Raw genomic sequence first — 21,802 nt, forward strand, 5'->3', positions numbered from 1 at the left:
TTGTGTTTTGGCATGAAATTTTTGGATCCCATAGTGCATGCCAGACCGCTATAATGCAGCCTCTTTGGCAATGGAATCTCTCCATAGCGTAAGCTGCTACAACGGGGCACTGATGTTATTGTGTACCCACGATAAAAGTCTACACGTTGCTATAGCGAGGGAATGATACACTCAAATCTTTTTTGCGCCGCTTCGTGTTTCCACTCCCATTCCAATTTCTATCATCTATTCAGTTGTAACACCCCGAAAACTAGTAGGCAAAACTAGAGCCAAACATTAAGGTTAGAGTAATGAAGGTGGCCTAGAGCCAACGCAAAGGGGCAAGGTCCAAGGCTGCCCAAGCCTTGCCAAGGCACTGCCCATGACCACGAGGGCCTTCATGGCCAGTGGTAGTCACTACGCCTCGTGGTGGTGAGGCAGTAGCCTCCCAAGGGCTTCCCCAAATTGGCTCCTCCACACGAGCCACTTCACGGATCGTGAAGCCTAAGACGGCTCGTGGGAGTGGCCTTGGTCATACCTTGGTAGTGTGAGTATGGAATGGAAGTGGCTTAGCCACTGCCTCAAGGCCCACGTGAGGGACTACGATTCGTGGCAAGCACCACGACTCGTGGAGCCCCTCGTGAGGTTTCCTTGGGCTTGTGCTCTAAAGGCACATGTTACCTAGCCACTGCCTCAAGTCCACGAGATGGACCACGGCTCGTGAAGCCCCTTGTGGCACCTAGGTAGCTTACTTTAAATGAGGGGTGTTTTGGGAAATTCCGGTTTAAGTCTTATTAAATTGAAGTCATTTTGCCTTAGTTTTATACACCCATATAAGTCATTTTTATGTCAAATTCAGCCAAACTAAGTCATATTTTCCAAACACCCAAATAATTCCCAAAGTTCATCTTCTTTCCAAAAACATATCTCTGTAGAACTTCAAGGAAGAAGAAGGATGTTGGAGCTAGGATTCAAGGAGCAAGGTCTTCTACTCAATTTCATTGGATTCCATTGCTAAGGTATGGTAGATCTTCATCCATTGATAGAATTCATCCATGGAGACCTTTCAAAACCCCAATTTCAAAGATAGAAATTTCCCAAAAGTTAGGGTTTGTTTCCAAGTAATGGGTTCCTTTCAAAAATGACTCCAATGTTTGAATTACTTTATATTATGATTGAATTGATGATTTATTATGGTTTTTATCTTGAAATCCCCAAGAACCCATGAAATCCCCTTATTCCCAAATATGATCTTGTGATGTGGGTTTGTTGATGAAAGAAGGATACTATGAGATTATGCTTGTAGTAGTTGGGTTACTTGAATGATGTTAATATCCATGTCTAATGTAGTGAATTCTATATGTCTTGATCCAATATGACCTTTAATCCTTGAAAGGGAAAATTATGATATTATGCATGTTTATGAAGTCTTTATATATGCTTTAAGAATACTTTGAGAGTAAAGTGAATATGATTATGATCTAGTTGTTGTGTTGTTGAAAGTTTATCCTCATATACACATTTATGTATGATTATGATATGGTGTGAAAGGTTTTCTCATAATATGATGATTCTAGGGTTGAAAGGATTTCTCACCTATTGAATGTATATGTAGACATGGACGGTGAAAGGTTATTCTCACACATGATCTAATGAGCTATCTTATGAATTATGTTGGATTGAGTGTCAAGACATTCTTTCATGAATATGAACTTAAGTCAAGACTTAATATGAACTCTATAGGAATTAATGCTTAGCACTGAGTGGATATTGAATATGAGATGGAAGCTTTTACGCTAGTTGAGTTTGGTATCCCAATAGGACCTTTTAAGCTAGTTGAGTCCGGGTTCCAAAGTATGTATCTCATGAGATGGAAACTTTATACATTAGTTGAGTCCGGTTTTCTAGTAGCAATCTCCTTATCCCATAAACTATGTGCCCCCATAGGTTACTTAGCTAGTGGATCCACCTAAGCTAAGAGTATGGTTCTACCTTAGGCAAGTAGGACAACCCCTTTTAGGTGTGGGGTAGACATCGAATTCCATGTTAAGATCACATGGTCTATGTCAGTTAAGGCTTATTCCCACTATGACAACAATATGAACAATAATATGAAATATGAACTATGGTTACTCAAGAATCTTTACTTAGTATGGGTGAGATTTATGGGGTCTTATGCATGCCTTGCACAAGTATGTTTTGAGGGTATTTATGCTATGTTCCTCTTGTGTTATGATGACCTATATGTTGACTACACTTGTGAATTATGTTTTTCCACTATCGTCGCAATGATGTTTTAACTTAGTAAATTATATGCATTCAAATGAAATGTCCCTTTTAGTATGTTATAAATGTTTTTATGCATGGCTATCATATTTAGTGCATTTTTGTACTAACGCCTACTGTTCATACATGTTTCCCCAAGTGTAGGGTCCGGTTCTCAAGGTGATCATCGTTGTGGCTAAAGCTTGGATCTGCTTATTCTCCTAGCTTGTTGGTGAGTCCTTATGATTCGAGGATGGATGTTATCTCATTGTAGTACTTTTCTTGGATTTCCTTTTTGGACTATGTTGTATGGGTTGTGACCCTTTTTACTTTGAATAATGTAATATATGGCTATGTTGAGATAAGTCTAGACTTCCGCATTCCTTTATGAAAATTTTGAACTTGAAATGTGTTTTTACTCTTATTGTTCTAATGATTTATGTTATGATATGCTAAGTGGTTTATATGGAGCCTTTCGGGGTTTTATGTGCCTTCTTACATCGAGGGGATACCCCTGGGTCGTGGCATCAGTTCAGTTCAACGTAGAAAATAATAGAAAACTCATTCAAGCGTAAATCAATATCATAAGAAACCTTTAGTAGGGGTATTCAAGACCCATCACTCGTTCCTCGGCGGGTTCCATTGTTAGCCTGCATTTTAAAAATGCTACGTTAGAAGATCATAGAATAAAACTAGGAGGACTGTGGATTTTAAAGGTCCTAGTGTCAATAGCTGGAAGGGATGCATAATTTTTACTCCTCTCGCTATAGCGGCAATGGTGTCACTATAGTAGAGGCATTATTACGCTCACACCATTATAGTGAAGATTGGTATTTTGGGATGTTTCCCACTATAAAAAGGTTCCATATAGAAAAGATGAAGGTAACTATAGTGATTTTCATCATTCTAGAACTTTGGGGCGCGTCGATGGTGCCCTTTGGCCCAAAATGTTTCATTTTTGTCAAAATTTCTACGGATCAGTGTTCCTAAATTATTCCTCTACTTGAATATGCAAGAAGTTGGTCATTTTGAGTCCTTAATCATGTATGAATCTAAGTTTTCTTAAAGAAGAATCTTTAAACTTCCCCATCATTTCAGAACCAATTTCAGTCCATTTTTCCATAATCCTTACACCCAGAAGGTTGTAGTAGCAGTTAAAATGTAAGGGGAAGCCCCATGCTTTAAGAACTTTGATAATCAAAATAGTTATTATTCAAGTTTGAAAATAGCCCAATTCCTATTATACCCAATTCAAACTCTAGCATGCTTCAATGATTATTCATCTACTATAGTAGGAAAAGTAGGGAGAACGACAATTACCTTGATTTAAAAGTTCCAAATGGGGTTGCTGGAGAGGATTGAGAGAACATTTGGAGGTTAGAAAGAAGTAAATGTGCATGAAAATCCATTCCCCTTCTTCTTAACTTTTATATCTCTATGACGCTGCTATAGCGGGGTAATGGTTCCTATAGCAGGGCCTAGTTTAATGGGCGGGATGAAAATTTTGTTGCGGTTTCATGCATTCGTTATTCCTCCTAAGTTATTTGGGAACGTGGGATGGGGTTACGTGGTTATTCTTGCATAGTAAGAGTAGGTCATCAACATCTCCAATTCTGTGGTGCTTCTCAATATCTGCTATGTCTTCCTTCTGCCTAGATAATCATTCAGGGATGAACAATGGGTATATTGGTATCTCTTGTAATGACTCGGTTTGTCATTACAAAAGGGCACCTCGTGTGGAGTCCAAAAGGTTCGGTGGTGTAGTGAAAGAATTCCAAAATGTTGACCATGGCGGATTTTGGCTTAAATTATTTTTGAATTGGGCTTATATCATATTTCCATAGCGGTAGGTCATAGCTATGGAAACACCAATATAACGGTCTGAGTCCTTCCATAGAGAGATGTCAAAAGTTAGCAACCTAATAAATGCATCATCTTTTATTTCCCACCCACTTTTCAAGGAGATAAAAAATGAGGGCTACTCCAAAAACCCTCCAAAAGCACCCAGGGCAGGGGACCAATGGAGGAGGGAGAATTTACTCCCTAGGAAGGATAAAGTGTATGGATTTCCATGTTGTTCACCAAAGGGCGATTATGTGGAGTCATATTCTAGGATAAGATTCATCAATGGCTGCTTGGCGCCTACGTAGGCTATGTTTTCTTTCAATTTGATAGTATACATGATTTTATCTCATCTTATTTTGTAAGTATTCAAAATTTTCATGCCTAGGCCTTCGGGTACGGAGTTTGTAGGGTTGAATTTTGTTGTTATTGTTGTTAAGGCAGGAATGGATACTAACTATGGGGTAGTTTTCTAATGCTTGGATGTAACCATTTCTGGAACTTGCAGTAATCAAAGAAAACTTATGAGAACTCATAATGGGGCTCAATATTTGGCCATTGATATCTAGGTGATGGTTTTATACTTTCGGGTTATGTATACATGCATGCTTATTGCTTGTAGTGTCATATTTTGCACGGTATCATAGAAAGTAAATGAAATGAACTTGTGATTTTAAATTGTGGGTTCAAATGGTCTTGTTCATTATGCTACGTGATTATGCATTCTTGTTGTGTATGTGATTTAGCATGCTTGATGTGCTTGTTTGTTGGCTCGGATACCAGGCCATTGCAGTATATTATTGGCTGCTCGGGTACCACACATGGTATGATATTATAACTTTGTTTAGATTCCGTGAGAGGACCAAATATGTGTTGGAGGTTCCATGGGAGGATCGGTATTACATTGTGATCATATGGGACATATTATGCATTAATTAGTTTCTACTTGTGGTTTCATTTCATGTGATTGCTAATTTATCTTTGCTTTGTTTTTTTGCATATTGGATCCTTAAGTGGTCTGAGTGTCTTGAAAGGTGAGTTGGTCTCAAGTCTAACTAGTAGAGGATCATGTGGGACATGGATCATGTTACGGTATATTCGAGTGAGACTGGGAGTCTGGGCTATGTAATACAGGAGGTGGAAGGGTTAAGTGAGTTGCTTATTACATCTAAGCTTTTGGGATCAATCTCCATATTTTCTTGACTATTGAGGTTAGTTTATGAAAACTCAATTCTTTAGTTGTATAGGTGGTGTTCAGCTAGTCATGAAGGTCTTGACTGGTAATGACTTCTGGGTTTAGTTGACTAAGAATAGGCTGGTCAAAAGTGCATGCTTCACTGATTTATCAAACAAGGAAAAGGAGCTGACATGGATACAATAAAGGGTAGAAGGTTGATTGGTATGGCCTATAATGGACTAATTTTCAGGGGTATTAATGTGATAGAAGTTCTAAGATGCAATTGGTTGTTGTGACGTTCCAGGTAGCTTGGGGAAGCATTAAGATGATGTAATTAGAAGATTAAGTCCTGGTTTTTTTCTTGTGTAGGATAAGAAAAGGTAGATAGAGACTTGGGTGGTGTAACTTTGGTATTGCATGACTTTTATGTTATTTACATTATATAATGCGGTAGGTTCGGGTCGATCATGATGCCTATCAATATGTGTTGTTTTTACTTATACTATTCTTGCTATACCACTTGACATAGTCTTGTTGCAGGGTCAGTGATGTTTCATAGATGCAAATGATTATGATCTCCACCAGTTTCCATGTTTCCTTTCTTGATGGTGGGAGTTGTATCCTATTTTCCCGTATAAATTGTACTCTTTAGTAGCCTTTATACCTTTTTAGACTAGTTCCTTGGGAAGGTTTTTCATACATTTATAAGAGGGTTATTTAATTTTTTTGTTTTCATGGGGTTTTAAGTTATTAAATGAATATCTCAGTATTTTTTTTATTTTCGCATTGGCTGTTTTAAAATTAGGTGGTAAGAGTTTTCCTATCTTGATTTTGGAGTAGGTTCCCTCATGACCAGGAGGGTTAGGTCGTGATATTTAAACAAAGAGAAAAGATGAAAGAGATAAACTTTTAATTCCTCCGACTACTTCATAAATATTGAATATTATGATATCTTACCTAGATTAAAGAATGACTTTAATTAATCTTCTATAATTAAAATATTGTAAATCATATTAAGGAGTTCAATCATCAAAGTGGTCTTAACCAAGTCTTCTTATGTGATTTTCCATATGATTGTTATAATTTAAGAAAATCGTAATTGATTTCTAAGTCTTCTGGACAATTCGTTTTATATATATAAAAGAATAGCAAATGAAACATCAATGATGTAATATAGGTTATGAATATGGTTTGAGATCCTTCTATCCTTAAGTATGTATAAAAAATTTAAAATAGTATATATCTTTGAATCTTAAGTATAACCTAAAAAATACTTAAATATTTTTTATTGTTCTTTATATATTTGATCATTTTCTAAATTAATGGTTAATCAGCGATACAAACTTGATTAAGTTCGTAATAGAGCACATTATTCCTACTTCATCATTTAACTAGTTAAGGATGTGTGAAATACAATAATGCAAAAAGAAAAGGTATGTTGTCAAATTTCTTTAGCGATGGAATTAATATACATTATGGGGCCTCTTTGGGCTGCTATAGCTGGATTGAGGAAATTTTGGACCGCTATTACCACATTGGAACGCTTTGACGAAATTGGGGTTGCTTTGGACCGCTAGAGACGGATTGGACCACAATTGCCAAGTTAGTCACAGTTAATGCATAAAATTCAACGAAATCACTCATTATTTTAGACTTATAACTTGTTTTGATTTTCTTCTGCAATACCTGTATTATATTTGGTGGTAAGGGTTGGTTTGGATCGCCACATTATGAAGCATTTTTCTAAAAGAATTGTACTATCGATTTGTTATAAGCAATTTTGAAAATATTTAAAATTTTAGTAAAAAAATTTCCTCACTCTAAAAAATTGATTCGGATAGATAAATTTATCTTTAAATACTACTTTTTTTTCAAATATCAAGGTATAAAATTATCCATGAAATAAATTAAAGAAAATGTGATTAGGGGTAAAAATTGTGGCAAATATTAAATTAATAAGAGGAACAAAAACAAAAGAAGCACAATTATTATTTTGTATTAAAATGGTAATTACTAGTTTTAATTAGCATATGCATATTAAAGTCCATATACTAAGAGAATTATGTTTCCTCCTGAACTATATATATGCTACCAAATAGACAATTAACATATTAACAATAAAGTGTAGTTCAGAGAAATATACTTTGCAAGTTTAATTAATATCAAAGAGGAATTGAAACTGGAACTGGAAAATTTGAGGCGTTGTCAAATTTCTAAAGAAGACAATGACACTATATATATATATATAGTTTCCCAAAGCGGCCTCAATCTCGATATATTTGCTTGCACGAGAAAAAATCTCAAAAATTTTATCAATTAGCCTTATTCGCAACACACCTCAAATTATGATGTAGTCGAACCGACCCCTTTACACCAAAATCAATATCGCTAGTTCTACTCAAGTGAATTCACTTTCAAAAAGTCATACAATTCTTTAATGTCATAGTTACAAGGAAAACAAACTCTATTTAGATTTTGTCTCCAATCTTTTTTTTTCTAAATCTTATCTATAAGTTTTGGATTGTTGGTCCCCCATGTGGATCGACCCGACCCGGGGTTTTTTTTTTCTTTTCTGAAAAAGAGATAAGCACCAATTTGAAAAAGGGTTGAAACAGTTACTTTGCAACTGTTTCAACGTATACTTATACTGATTTTTCTTTTTTAAATGAGCGTTGAATGCTTTTCAGAAGATAAGTGTGAGGAACACAAAAACAGAAAAAAATAAAACAAAGGAGAAACACAAAAGAAATTTCTATCTTCTTCACTGATATTAACAAAATAAAAGTGACATATAGTGTGTGGACACATAGCTTTGATTCCTTGAGACTTAAAGTTGGACTTGGAGAAACCTTTCACAAGACTTCATCATCATTCTGTTGTTGTTAATAGGTACACATTCTCATTCCTATTACGATAATTTAACAATGATATTAGAGTCAAGGTTTATTGCATTATTAAACAATATGATTGTTCATTGCTTGAACTCATCTGTTTGTTGTTTGAAAGCTTAAGTATCTAATAATAGATCTATTACCCCTTCAATTTTTTGGGGGAACCAAATCTATTGTTATAAATTGGTTGTTCGAACATGTAGAAGAAGCAATAACCATTTTTTGTTCATAAAATCGAACACAGATATGGTGAAGAAGAAGAAGTAAAAGAAAGAGCCTAATTTCTACGAGATATAAATTAGAATGACTTTGCTGAATAGAAAGAAGTTAATATTTATTAAAAAAGGTTGTCCTTTACCAACAAGGATTCTCCATTGTTTATTTATATATTTTTTTTGCTTGAAGTACTACTTCATATTGTAGTACAACTCTTTCTTTTAAAAAATACAAAAAGAGGAAGAAAATCGTGTGGGCCTAAAATAAGTTAATTCATTCTGTTGTACTTGTTTTGAGAAAGTAGCTTGTACTTTCTATTAATTGGTTTGTTGAATGAGTTAGCGTGGACTTTAATTATTATTTTTAAAATAATAATTAAAAAAGTACAAAAAGAGTAATGCGTCATGTCTATTCATTAAAATATTTGTTTTTGAAAAATATGTTCAGTTTCTTTTAGGAATATGAAGTCTTTTTTTTTCTTTTATAAAGAAATAATATAGCATGTAATGTGACTTTGAGTATTATTTTTTTTATAAAAAATCTCATGTACATCAAGTCACTTTATTTCTTTATATATTATTTTTTAAGGGGATTAATATAGCACTGAAAGGGTTGGTACTTTATAAATAACCATATGTTTATATATATGTGGAAATATTTATGTTTATATTTTTGAAAAATAATTAAATTGGTCTTGTAATAATTCTCTTAGGAGTAAACTCTTTTTCAATTAATCATGTTGCTTTCTACTAGAAATTTGTGATATAAGTTGTCACATTAAATGATTTATAACCATATTTCTAATTTTTTGTTCTCATTTCAAATATGGTTGAACGGGAACATGCTCAAATTGCCCCAAGTGGGAGTGATACTAATAGAAGAGCAAAAAGAAATGGTAGAATGATGCAACGCAAAAGGATCAAAATAGAAAATGATTCAGATTCAAAGCCGAAAATTATAAGAAATAACTCAACGATATTGCAAAAATATAAAAGAGCATGTAAAAGAGAAGGAGAAAGATTATTTGAAGAGTTCAAAAATATCAGAATGGACTTGTCTGACCAATTACCTAATTTCCTCAAAAAATTGGATTAAAATTAATAAAATTTATGATTATTACGTTGGGTAAGGTATTCTGTCTAATTCCTTAACAAATTATTGCAGAAAGAACTAGCAGACATCTATCATAATTTTGGTCCGAATGAACCATTATGGAGGTTCACAATGAATCTTCAAGCTAGATGGCCAACATGATCATATAGAATCATAGTCTAGTATTTAAGTATTTATTTTGTTTTTGCATATTATGTAATGAACACCTTTGATTATATTTTAATATGAATATATGTGTTTTATCCTATTTTGGATTGGTGTGTTGTTATTCTATAATACATTATCATATGGTGTAAATTATTAGATATATAAATCATTGTGATTAGGGCCTAAGATATATTAAGATACACTTTAAGAAATTAATTTCAAAGATTGATTAAATATTTAGTTGTAGATGATGATTGGATGCTTACATGTCTTTTTGATTTTACATTAAATATGAAACCTTTATGAGAATTAATTTGCTTGAATGTGTATGTCACATGCAAAATTGATTTAGAATTCTTCCTTTATTATCTCTCAAAATAGACATGGCATCAAAAAGCATTATAGTTGACTTAAACAAAGGCAAAAAACTAAACGGTGACAATTATGACATATGGAGCCATAAAATATGATATGTACTGAAAGAGCAAAATGCTCTGGAAAGTATAAATCGTGTTTTGAATCAACCAGAAGAGGAAAATACTGCACAACACATAAGAGACCTTGAAGCTTATAAAGCTTGGAAAAAGGCTAATTCCACTACACGCGGAATAATAGTTAGTTATGTGGTTGATGACCTCATACATGAATGTGAGGAATTTCCTACTATGCATGCTATGTGGGAACATCTACGAGGAACATATGAGGGTACATTTGTAACCGCCTTTGACAGTTGACTATCAAATTTGACACTTACCAAAAGCGTCATGATCAGAATATCAAAAAATATCTTAGGGTGATGTCAAACATGATAGTTCAACTCAAGAGTGATAGTCATGTTCTTTCAGATGAGCAACAAGTTCAGGCAGTGATTCGGTCTCTTCCTACTAATTGGGAACATTTAAAGGTCAACTTGACCCATAATGATAGCATCAAAACCTTTTCTGATGTTGTTCGCCATGTTGAACTTGAAGATGAGCGGCTTGGTGCTGCTAAAGTTGCTTCTAATGCCTTTGTGGCGGAGTCAAGTGGTACAAAATCTTCAAACTTCAAACGCAAGAAGAATTGGAAAAGAAATTGGAAGGACGAAGAGGCTGAAGAAGAACCCTCTAACAAAAAAAAAAAGCCAATATCCAAGGAAGGAAAACAGTTTTTCAAGAAGGAAGAGAAGAGAAAAATAAAGTGCTTAAATTACCAAATGTTGGGGTATTTTGGTCGTGAATGTACTTAGCCGAAAAAGGTAGCATTTCTTGAATGCATCTCTAACTATTACATATGTTTCTAGCACTTTTTTACTAACTGAATCTTATCCTATGTGGATTGTAGACTCAGTATCCACCGACCACGTGAGTGGAGATCGAGAAGCGTTTGTGGAGTTTCATCGAGTTTCTTCTAAATAAAGGTGGATCTACGTGGGAAATAATGCGAAACTAGAAGTCAAAGGGATAGGCAGTTACAAAGTAGACTTGTGTGGTGGTCATTCTTTGATGTTGCATGACGTCCTATATGCACCAAAGGTTCGATGAAACTTAGTATCTGTGTATGTTCTTTTAGACATTTATTTTGATTTTTTTTAGTCGTAATGGTTTTAGAATAACTCTAGATAATGTTTTATATGGGTTTGGACTTCGTTATGATCATTTTATCATTTTAGATTGTAATCCTTCAATTTATGACTATTATGTTGATTGTTGTGTAATGGAATGTTATTCAAGTAACAATGATATTGATGTTATTACATGGCATGCAAGATTAGGTCGCATAGGGCAAGATCGAATGAATAGGTTGGCAAAAGAAGGAAATTTAGGTTCTTTCACAAAAATTGATATGCCAACTTGTGAAAATTGTCTTGATGAAAGATTACACGTAAACCATTTGGGAAGGCCAAAGGAGCTGAGTTCTCACTTCAATTAATTCAGTTTGATATTTGTGGTGCAATGAATGTTAGGGGCAAGGTCTGGTGCTACATACTTCATTACATTTATTGATGATTTCACGCTCTTTGGTTATGTCTATTTGATTTCTCATAAATCTAAAGCACTTGAGTGCTTTAAAAGATATATTAATGAAGTTGAAAATCAAATAGATAAAAACATAAAGGCTTTAAGATCTGACCGGGAACGTAAATATTTTTTAACATAATTTGAATAATTATGTATTGAAAAAAGTATTGTCAGACAGTTAACTACTCCTTAAACACCACAACAAAATGGTGTAGCTAAAAGAAGGAATATACAGATAATTACAAAAGGACACAAACATATACAAATAATTACATAAAGGAGTCATACATGTATACAATGGTCAAATCCAAACAATTATTTCACAGCTTGGTCAAGAGTATACTTACAAGGAAATTGGTTACCGGCCTGCTATGGTCTCATTTGTTCGTGCTTATGAAATGAAATATTGACTAGGGGTCTATGTTTAACAGTGGTATTAGCTCCGTTGACGAAAATCACTAGTCAAATTGCATAACTAAAGGGACAGATTAACAAATTCTAGATCATAAGAAAGATTCAAACCTGTAAATGGATACTTTCGAGAAGCTTTTCATCTCTCAATGCTAGAAGGCGTCTTCGTTGATTCGGATTTCATTGTATGTGTGAGAATTTTAGGTGTCTTTGGTGAAATCTTTAATCGAGCTTGAAAGAAATGAGTTTCTAAACTAGAATACTTACAAGTTCAAGTCTTTAAGTTTGTCGATCCAACTATGTTCGCCGCCGACCATCATCCTTGCTTCTCCGATGCATCACTGTTGAAGAGTAGCTGAAGAGAATTTGCAGTTTCCTATTTGAATGTTTGGTCTTTTTTGTCTTTTTTTTATTATTTTAATGGTAGGTGGGTTGGGTGTTTTTTTAGTTTCTTTTTGGCCTTTTGAACTTGTTATGTTTTTGTTTTAATAAAATACGGCATTTGTCCTTTTCAGTAAAAAAAATAATAATAATAATAACAATAATAATATAACATTATTGGACATGATAAGATCAATGATGGCGTAGGCGAATTTGTCTATCTCTTTTTGGGGAGATGCATTATTGACTATGGCTTATATATTGAACAAAGTGCCTTCTAAATCAGTGTTTTTCACTCCTTATGAACTTTGGACTGGTCATAAAACAAACATGAAGTTAACACCTCCGAAACTAGTAGGCTAAACTAGAGCTAAAGCGTGAGGGTTAACATCAAGGGACACGGTCAAGGGCCAAGGAAAATGGGCAAGGGCCAAGAAAAGGGGCCAAGGCTGCCCATTTTAGCCAAGGCACTGCCCATTGAGGGTGGCTTGGCCTAGCCACTACCTCAAGGTCCACGAGAGGGACCACAACTCATGGTCTTGACAACGACTCGTTGAGCCCCTCGTGAAGTTGTCGTGGGCATGTGAGCTAAAGGCACAATTTACCTAGGCCACTGCCTCAAGTCCATGAATGGGACCACTGCTCGTGGTCTTGACCACGGCTCGTGGAGCCTCGTGTGGTACCAGGGGAACTCACTTTAAGTGAGGGTTATTTTGGGGATTTCATGTTTGAGTCCAATTGAAGTGGAGTCGTTTTGGGTAAGTTTAGGGGCACTATATAAGTTATTTTTAAGACAAATTCACCCAAGTTAAGTCATAATTTCAAAACACCCAAATATTTCCAAAAGTTCATCTCCTCTCCTGAAATTGCTCTCTCTAGAACTCAAGGAAGAAGAAGAGGAAAGTTGAAGTTAGGGCTTGAAGAAACAAGGAATTTTTACTTAATTTCTTTGGATAATCATAACTAAGGTATGGTAGTCCTTCATCCATGGATAGTTCTCATCTGTGGTGTCCCGTCAACTCAATTTCAAAGTTAGAATTTCCCCCAAAAAGCTAGGGTTTGACTCCAAGTCATGGGTTCTTCAAAAACGTTTTAAATGAGTTAATTACTTTGTATTATGATTGAATTGATGATTTATGTTGGTTTTTATGTTGAATTTTCCTAAGAACCCATAAAACCAATATTCTCCAATTATGATCTTAGGCGTCGGGCATGGTTGAACCATCTACGATGGGGATGATGTGGGTTTGTTAATTATAGAAGGATGATATGAGATTGTGCTTGTGCTAGTTGGGTTACTTGAATTATGTTATTGTCCATGTCTACTGTAGTAATTCTAGATATGTGAAGGAAATATGATCTATGGTCCTTGAAGAACAAAGTATGAGAAATATGATGATTATGATGTTTATGTATATGCTCGAAGAACACTTTGAGAGTGAAGTGTGCATGATTATGATAATCTTGTTGTGTTGATTGAAAGGTCATTCTCATGAACACACAATGAATATAATGTGAAAGGTTTTCTCACAATATGATGATTCGGTTGAAAGGTTATTCTCACCTATTGAATCTATGAGCTATCTTATGAATTATGTTGGATTGAGTGTCAAAGTACTCTTCCATGAATAAGAACTTAAGTCAAGACTTAATATGTACTCCATGGGAATTATGCTTAGCACCGAGTTGATATTAACTATGAGATCGAAGCTCCCCTGCTAGTAAGGGCAGGTTTCTAGAAAGTATCTCTTGAGATGGAAGCTCCCCCTCTAGAAAGGGTGGTTTTCTACTAACAATCTCGTTATTCCATAAAGTATGTGCCCCCATAGATATTTAGCTAGTGGATCCACCTAAAAGCTAATATGATGATGGTCTTACCTTAGGCAAGTAGCACAACCCTTTTCGGTGTGGGTAATACTAGATTCAATGTTAAGCTCACATGGTCTATGTCGGTTAAGGCTTATTCCCACTATGAACATGAAGATGAATTATGAACTATGGTTACTCAAGAAGCTTTACTTAGTATGGGAAGGATTACAGGATCTTATTCATGCATTGCACAGGTAGACTTTGAGGGTATTTATGGTATGTCTCACTTATGATATGATGATTGATGTAATAAATATTCTTATGGCTTATGTTTCCTCTTTACCTTCCAAATGACGTTTTAACTTAGTAAATTGCATGCATCCAACTAAAATGTCCCTTTTGGCATTTTTCAAGGTTTTCATGCATAACTATCATACTTAGTGCATTTTTGTACTAACCCATATTTTCCTACATTTTTCCCAAGTGTAAGGTCCGGTTCTCAAGGTGGTCCCTATTGTGGCTAGAGCTGTATATTGATTATTCTCCTTTCTTGTTTGGTGAGTCTTCATGATTCGAGGACGGATACTATCATTGTAGTTTCATTCTTGTATTTTCACTTTCGTATTATGTGTTTTGGGGTTGTGACCCTATTTTGATTCAAGGTATTGTAATAGATGGCTAATTGAGACAAGTCTAGACTTCTACTTTCCTTTATGAAAATTTTTGGACTTAAATGCGTCTTTACTCTTTATTGTTCTTTACTTATGTTGTGATATGCTAGGTGGCTTACATGGTGCCTTTCTGGGTTCCACGTGTCGTGTTACGTCTAGGGGGTACCCTTGGGTCGTGACAAACTTGGTAATCAGAGCACAAGGTTTAAAATGATTCTAGGATGATGTCTCATAAGCCACGTCTAGTAGAGTCTTGTTCATAGTGTGAACCACGATACATTTATGAATGAGAGGGTATTAGATGATTAGGAAATCTCACTTCTTCATTACTCTTTAACTCTATAAAGTCCCTCTCCTAACTATTCTCTTGTGTCTTCAAGATATGAATACACGAAGGGCTAAGGCAAGAAGAATGGAGGGTGACAATATGAATGAGGAAACTCTTCAAGGTAATCAAGCTACTCGAGATAATCAAGCACCGGTTGATGCCGTAGTGGACAATGTGACCCAGACGGAGTTTAGGTCTACTATCCAAATGTTAACCCAAGCCATGACGGCTCAAGATCAAGCCATGACAACTCAAGACCAAGCCATGACGGCTCAAGCCAATCGAGATGTTGGGACTCATGTGAACCCTAATGTGAATTTGGCTGCTTCTAGGGTTAGGGATTTTGCTAGAATGAACCCTCCCGAATTTCATGGCTCCAAAGTGGAAGAGGATCCTGCAAAGATTTATTGATGAGGTTTATAAAGTGCTTGATGTTATGGGAGTGTCTTCACAAGAGAAGGTGGAGTTGGCCGCCTTTCAATTGAAAGATGTGTCTCAAGTTTGATATGATCAATGGAAAGGTGAAAGACCCATAGGTGCGGGGCCAGTAAAATGGGAAGTGTTCAAATTGTCATTTCTTGATAGATTCTTTCCCCTAGAGTTGTGGGAACCAAAGATGCAAGAGTTCATTAACCTTTATCAAGGAAGTGTGAGTGTGAATGAGTATGCTCTAAAGTTCACCCAACTATCCAAGTATGCTCCAACCATAGTGGCAGATTCGAGGGCTAAGATGAATAAATTTGTGATGACAGTCCGACATGGTAGTCAATGAATGTATTTCGGCAATGCTTATCCCAAGTAAGGATATTTCACGTCTCATGGTGCATGCCCAACAAATTGAGCAGTCAAAACTAAAAAGGGTGAATAGGGAGGTGAAAAGAGCTAGAACCGGCAACGGGAATTTCTCCAATGCTAAGCCAATGGACAAGGTCAACCAAGGTTCAAACAAAGGTTTTCCAACCAAAGTTCCTCAAATGCTTCTCCAAGGGTCAACAAGGATAGGGTGCCTAACCCTAACCTCAAAGACGTAATAGTGGTTGTTCTTATGTGAATAGGCCTAATTATGCAAAATGTGGAAAGAATCATGATGGTAAGTGTCTAGCCGGAATCGATGTTTATTTCAGATATGGAAAGAGTGGTCATCAATTGAGGAATTATCCAACACGTTCGGCCAAAGGGAAAGAAGGTAAACAATCTTCTCCAAGCGATTCAAACTCCAATGCTCAAAAGCAAAACCTCTTTTATTCTCTTCGATCCCAAGATGACCAAGAGAGATCCCCGAATGTTGTGACAGGTATGTTGAAAGTCTTTTCTATTGTTGTATATATGTCTTGTTAGATCCCGGTGCTACTTTGCCCTTTGTGACACTTTTTGTGGCCATGAAGTTTGAAATACTCTCTGAAGTGTTAGTAGAACCTTTTTTGGTCTATACCCCGACCGGTGACTCGGTGGTGGCTAAGAAAGTTTATAGAAGCTGTCCCACAGAGTTACTTTAGTGGATTGAAAGGTTAGAAATGTTAGACTTTGATGTGATATTAGGTATGGATTGGTTGCATGCATGTTATGCCTCTGTAGATTATAGGGCTCGGGTGGTTAAATTCCAATTTCCAAATGAGACACTTTAGAGTGGAAGGGGGGAAATTCTATCCCTAGAGTCAATTTTTTTCTTGCCTTAAAGTTAGGAAAATGATCTCCAAAGGGTGTATTCACCATCTTGTTAGGGTGATGGTTGTTGATTTTGAAACCTCTTCTCTAGAGTCAGTTCCGATAGTGAATGAGTTTCCCAAAGTTTTTTCCGATGACTTACCCAGTATTCCTCCCGAGCGGGAAATAGATTTTGGCATTGATCATTTACCGGATATGCAACTTATCTCCATTACTCCCTATAGAATGGCTCTGGCGGAGTTAAAAGAGTTGAAACAACAACTAAAGGATTTATTAGATAAGGGCTTCATCCGACCGAGTATCTCTCCATGGGGTGCTTCGGTGTTGTTTGTTAGAAAGAACGATGGATCTCTTAGAATGTGCATTGATTATCGGCAATTGAATAAAGTGACCATCAAGAATAAATATCCCTTTCCGAGAATTGATGACTTGTTTGACCAACTTCAAGGGGCTAGCTATTTCTCCAAAATTGACCTTCGTTTGGGTTATCACCAATTAAGGGTAGAGGGGTTGATATGCCCAAGACGACCTTTAGGACCAGGTATGATCACTATGAATTTGTGCTTATGTTGTTTGGGTTGACAAATGCCCAGGCGACATTTATAAACTTGATGAATAGAGTGTTTAGGCAATACCTAGACATGTTTGTGATAGTGTTTATCGATGATATTTTGATCTATTCAAGGAATGAGAACGAACATATGGACCATTTGAGGATTATATTGCAAGTTCTTAAGGACTAACAACTTTTTGCAAAATTTAGCAAGTGCGAATTTTTGTTAAGGTCCGTAGCTTTCCTTGGTCATATTTTGTCAAGCAAGGGTATCGAGGTAGATCCTAAGAAGATTAATATGGTCAAGAATTGGCCTAGAACTCTAACTCCTTCTGACATTAGAAGCTTTTTGGGTTTGGCCGGTTACTATATGAGGTTTTTAAAGGGGTTTTCCTCCATTTCTTCTCCGTTGACGGCTTTGACTCAAAAGAAAGCTAAATTTGAGTGGTCGAAGGCTTGTGAGAAAAGTTTCCAAGGGTTGAAGGATAGACTCAATTCTGCCCCGGTATTGACCTTACCGGAGAGTACGAATGGTTTNAACTCTAACTCCTTCTGACATTAGAAGCTTTTTGGGTTTGGCCGGTTACTATATGAGGTTTTTAAAGGGGTTTTCCTCCATTTCTTCTCCGTTGACGGCTTTGACTCAAAAGAAAGCTAAATTTGAGTGGTCGAAGGCTTGTGAGAAAAGTTTCCAAGGGTTGAAGGATAGACTCAATTCTGCCCCGGTGTTGACCTTACCGGAGAGTACGAATGGTTTTGTTGTATATTGTGATGCCTCTAGAGTGGGGTTGGGATGTGTGCTCATGCAAAACGGTAACGTGATTGCCTATGCTTCAAGGCAACTTAAAGTCCATGAGAAAAATTATCTGAGCCATGATCTTGAATTAGCGGCGGTTGTGTTTGCCTTGAAAATATAGAGACATTATTTATATGGGGTCCATGTGGATGTTTTCACCGATCACAAGAGTCTTCAATATGTGTTTAGTCAAAAGGACTTGAATCTCCGAAAAAAAGGTGGTCAGAACTTTTGAAGGATTATTACATGAGTGTCCTTTACCACCTCGGCAAAGCTAACATGGTAGCGGATGCTCTTAGTAGATTGTCCATGGGTTGTGTGGCTCATATAGAGGATGAAAAGAAAGAATTGGTTTGTGAGGTGCATAGATTGGCCCAACTAGGTGTCCAACTAGTGGATTCCACCAAGGGTGGTGTCATGGTCCATAATGGTTCCGAATCGTCCCTTGTGATAGTTGTGAAGTCTAAGCAAGATCTTGATCCTTTGTTAGTTGAATTGAAATAGTCGGTACTCAAAAAGTCCATAGAGGTTTTCTCCCAGGGGGAGATGGGGTGCTTAGGTACCAAGGTCGATTATGTGTTACGGATGTTGATGGTTTGAGGGAACAAATTTTAGAGGAAGCTCATAGTTATCGGTATTCTATCCATCCGGGAGCCACCAAGATGTACCGTGATCTACGGGAAATATATTGATGGAATGGTATGAAAAGAGATATTGTGGGATTTGTAGCCAAATGTCCAAACCGTCAACAAGTTAAGGTTGAGCATCAAAGGCCGGGAGGCCCATTACAAAATATACCAATTCCCACTTAGAAGTGGGAAGAGGTGAATATGGATTTTATTATGGGTTTGCCTCGTACCCGAAGGCAACATGATTCTATTTGGGTCATTATAGATCGGGTGACAAAATCAGCCCACTTTATTCCCGTCAAGGTATCTCATTTGGCGGAAGACTATGAAAAATTGTACATAAATGAGATAGTGAAGTTGCATGGGTTCCTTCATCTATTATTTCGGATCGGGGTACTCAATTTACTTCACACTTTTGGAAGTCATTCCAAAAAGGGCTTGGTACTAAGGTTAAGCTTAGCACGGCCTTTCATCACCAAACAGATGGACAAGTGGAGCATACCATCCAAACATTGGAGGATATGTTAAGGGCATGTGTTATAGATTTCCAGGGTAATTGGGATGACCACTTGCCATTAATAGAGTTTGCCTACAATAATAGCTATCATTCTAGTATTTGTATGGCTCCTTTTGAAGCATTGTATGGTAGGAGATGTAGGTCTCCGGTTGGTTGGTTTGAGGTAGGTGAAATTGCTCTTATTGGTCCCAAATCAATTTATGAAGCTATTGAGAAGGTTTGGCTCATTAGAGAGAGGTTGAGAACGGCTCAAAGTAGACAAAAGTCTTATGCCGATGTCAAAAGAAGGGATCTAGAATTTGAAGTTAATGATTGGGTCTATTTAAAAATCTCACCCATGAAGGGTGTGTTGAGGTTTGGCAAGAAAAGGAAACTTAATCCCTGGTATGTAGGCCCATATCAAATTTGCAACGCATTGGGAAGGTTGCCTATGAAATGAGTTGGCCCCTGTTCATCCGGTATTTCATGTTTCTATGCTTAAGAAGTGCATTGGCAATCTGACATCCATTATTCCCCTAGAAGGGTTGGGAGTGAACGAAAGCCTTTACTATGAAGAGGTTTCGATAGAGATCCTAGATCGGCAAGTCAAGAGATTGAGAAACAAGGAAATAGCTTACGTTAAGGTTTTATGGAGGAATCACATAGTTGAGGGTGCTACTTGGAAGGCCGAGACTGATATGAAATCTCGATATCCTCATCTATTCCTTTCTACTCCTATTCAAGCTTGAGGTAATTAATTCCTCTTGAGTTTTAGTGTTTTGGAGGTCATGTGTGTTATATGGGCTTTTCCATGATTTCCTTATGTTGTACAGGTTCTTTATGAAATTCATGTTTAGTGAGAAAATGAGTTTTCATTATTTATGTTCCTCATGTTGTTGTGCATTTAGTATGAGTTGCCTAATTGACTTCATGAGATGAGTTGATGAACATGCTTTAGTATGCTTTTGAGAGTAATTGCATATTGGCTCCATGATGTTGTATTGAGCATGATTTTAGTTAGAGAAGGTAGTTCCTCCTATGAATGTGAGAAATGTTGAGTTTAATGCACAATGGGTTGTTAGATGTAGTTTCTTCTTCCTTATGATGCTTTGATTATGTTTGAGTTGGAGTTGATGTTTCCTCTTTTGAATCGTGCATTATTTTGATGTTGCATGCATGATGGGCTGCTAGTCTTGAGTCTTTACTTCTGTAAGGTGTCTAGATCGTCATTTGAGGACGAATGTTCCCAAGGGGGAGATATTTTAACACCTCGGAAACTAGTAGGCTAAACTACAGCTAAAACGTGAGGGTTAATGTCAAGGGAAAAGGTCAAGGTCCAAGGAAAATGGGCATGGGTCCAAGGCCGCCCATTTTGGCCAAGGAACTGGCCACCAAGACCACGAGGGTCTTCACGACCCATAGTGGACACCACGAGTCGTGGTGTCACTGGTGGAGGTGGAGGCAGTAGCCTTCTTAGGCTGCCTCAAAAGCGATACCTCCACACGAGCCACTTCACGGCTCGTGAAGCCTTAGACAGCTCGTGGGATTGCTCTTGAACTTACCTTAGTGGGATCGCCATTGAGGGTGGCTTGGCCTAGCCACTACCTCAAGGTCCACGAGAGAGACCACAGCTCGTGGTCTTGACCACCGCTCGTGGAGCCCCTTGTGAAGTTGCCTTGGGCGTGTGAGCTAAAGGCACAGTTTTCCTAGGCCACTGCCTCAAGTCCACGAAGGGGACCACGGCTCATGGAGCCCCTCGTGACACCTGGGCGACTCACTTTAAGAGAGGGTTATTTTGTGGATTTCATGTTTGAGTCCAATTGAAGTGGAGTCGTTTTGGGTAAGTTTAGGGGCACTATATAAGTTATCTTTAAGTCAAATTCACCAGAGTTAAGTCATAATTTCGAAACACCCAAATATTTCCAAAAGTTCATTTCCTCTCCCAAAATTTATCTCTCTAGAACTCAAGGAAGAAGAAGAAGAAAGATGAAGCAGCGCTTGAAGAAACAAGACTATTTCACTCAATTTCTTTGGAGAATCATAACTAAGGTATGGTAGTCCTTCATCCATGGATAGTTTTCATCCATGGAGTCCCTTCAACTCAATTTCAAAGTTAGAATTTCCCCCAAAAAGCTAGGGTTTAACTCCAACTAATGGGTTCTCTTGAAAATCGATTTCAATGATTTAATTACTTTGTATTTTGATTGAATTGATGATTTATGTTGGTTTTTATGTTGAGTTCCCCCAAGAACCCATGAAACCCATATTTCCCAATTATGATCTTATGATGTGGGTTTGTTAATTAGAAAAGGATGATATGAGATTGTGCTTGTGATAGTTGGGTTACATGAATTATGTTATTGTCCATGTCTAATGTAGTAATTCTAGATATGTGATGGAAATATGATCTATGGTCCTTGAAGGACAAAGTAT

The sequence above is a fragment of the Solanum stenotomum genome, chromosome 2 (genome assembly GCF_019186545.1).
Source record: "Solanum stenotomum isolate F172 chromosome 2, ASM1918654v1, whole genome shotgun sequence".
Lineage (NCBI taxonomy): Eukaryota > Viridiplantae > Streptophyta > Magnoliopsida > Solanales > Solanaceae > Solanum > Solanum stenotomum.